Source organism: Lygodium microphyllum, chromosome 16 (assembly GCF_053477565.2).
Source record: "Lygodium microphyllum isolate KBCC chromosome 16, Lygodium_microphyllum_v1.1.10, whole genome shotgun sequence".
NCBI lineage: Eukaryota > Viridiplantae > Streptophyta > Polypodiopsida > Schizaeales > Lygodiaceae > Lygodium > Lygodium microphyllum.
The window spans coordinates 1,985,192-1,987,522 of NC_141150.1; the positions used below are offsets into that span (position 1 = coordinate 1,985,192).

General features: G+C 35.6%; 1 non-coding gene across 1 annotated transcript; it reads left to right on the forward strand.

The window, feature by feature from the left end:
• The first annotated feature begins 312 nt into the window (after window positions 1-312).
• On the forward strand, window positions 313-386 carry TRNAW-CCA (transfer RNA tryptophan (anticodon CCA)). The gene has a single exon. It is a non-coding gene; the product is annotated as a tRNA-Trp (tRNA).
• Window positions 387-2,331: the final 1,945 nt, after the last annotated feature.

Here is a 2,331-nt window from a genome sequence, read left to right on the forward strand (position 1 = left end):
ACCGATGTTGAAACACTGACCAAACATGGAGGTTAATAGGGATGTAGCGCAGCTCGGTAGCGCATTTGTTTTGGGTACAAAATGTCACGGGTTCAAATCCTGCCATCCCTATCTTTTGCGTGTTTACAACGGATTGTCCATACAGTTAAAAATGGGAAACACAACTACCCAACGCTTTGTCTTGTTTCTTTCTTTTCAATAGCCTTTCATAGTTTTTCCCATTTTGTTTCTTCTTTGTCCCATAAAATATTTCTAATTCAATCCGGTACCCCCCAAAAAAAAAACTAAAATATTAGTAATATGTATCAAGAAGCGCCTTTAGTTCAGTCTGGTAGAACGCGGGTCTCCAAAACCCGATGTCGTAGGTTCGAATCCTATAGGGCGCGTCTACAAAAATATATAAATCGAAGTGAATAAAAAAACAGATTTTTGTGAACCTAGGGTTAATATAAAAAAATTTTCCGTCTATTTATCTACTTAGATGATCTGTTCCATAAATTCTTATATAGGCTTTGAGAGTGATGACGGAGAGACAACAGATGGGCAGAATTGAGGGAAAACCTAAAAGCATAAAGAAGATTTCATTGTTTTATTAACGGATATCCAGTTGATCACCCCGTTGATATTGTAAATACGCAGTTACAAACGATCCAGCCAAAGTTATTGGGATTAATCCTAATACAATTCCGGATAATAATGCTTCAACCATTTGAGTTTATTAAAAGAATGTTGAGGTAAAAATACTCACAGTAGTAAATTCTATAGTAATTAATACTAGGTAAGTACATTGAATTACTAGGAGCTAAAAACTCCCCTTTGTTTCTTTCCACTTTTTATTCACATTTTTAATTTACAAAAGCTGGATTCTATTCGATCCAATAAATAATATTAAGGTTACTATTAATACGCACAACAAAAATCCAAAATAGCTTATTGAAATAAACATGGATTAAAACACTAAATAAAACTATGGGATAGATTAGTATATAATTTCAAGAAGTTATTCATTAACTAAAAAAATGTGAAATTAGCAGTATTTGAAAATTAGAAGAATTGTATAGCAATAATGTTTTTTAAAAGTTTGAAAAAAAACTTATTTCAGGAAAAGTTTGCTTTACCGACGACAGCCGGGACGTACCCAATTTCAAGCTCCAGAAGGTCCTCCATAATCTTCTTACTTGGAATGTCAAATAACGAATTGATTAACATTGGTCATGGGCTATGACAATACAGCAATTCCGGTTCATCCGTTAGAAAAGCATGTCACAAAATTGACAAGCAGCGCCTGGGATGTGTCCCGCGCCTTCCTTAGACCATCGTATCGAAATGAGGACCACCAGCCGGAGCAGAATAAGCATTTAAAACACTTTTTTGATACTTTCCTCCCTGCATCAAGGATGCATAATGCGCTATGACAGTGAATTGTAGAATCGAGTGATGAACAACACAAAAAAAGGTATGATCTCTACATTGCATAAATGAAGGGTCTTCTCATAGTAAATAATCGATATCCTTGGAGTGATCATTCCGGAAAGGAAAGATAGATTCAAATGCCAATTAATTTACCTATCAACTTTGACAGTGGATACTTAGCAAGATTTTCGTTTTTGAGGAAAATCCAGAGGAGGAAACTCAAAGAAATTGTTCAACGAGATTACAGATGGGATTTAGACGTCCCGAAATTACGTAAAGGATCTTCATCCTCAAACGTGTTGGGATGTTATTCGAGGAATGAACTGTACCTAAGATTACCCACCTTAGGATACCTGCAAAAATTCTATATGAACTATGCATAAAATAAACAAATGAAATATTGACACTAGCTTATCTTTGGTGACGTAGGTCTGAACTTCTTTCTCTATGAAAGAACCTCAAAATCAATAGAAAATATTGATATGGTCAACGAGAATTTTGTTGTGAAAAAAAAGGAAAAGGTTAACCACTTTGAAAAAACTTTAAGAAAAGATTGGCGTGATGAACACAACACGGTCATCATTGTGCCTCGTGATTTACACTAGCTGTCGTCTCACTAGAATACTTTGATTTCGTTTAATTCCAATCTTGCCGCTTCGGGGAAGGGCTAGCTATACTAATCCAGTATGTTTCCAATATATCCTTGGTATTATAATGACAACTTAATCAGGGTTAGCAAGATGTTCTTGCCTGGTGAGTTTTATTACACCTCTCATATCAATACTTCCAATTCCTTATTTATACTACAACGGAGTACGGAGCGAAGCATGTCTGGAAATACGGGAGAACGCCCCTTTGCTGACATTATCACCAGTATTCGATACTGGGTTATCCACAACATCACTATACCTTCACTGT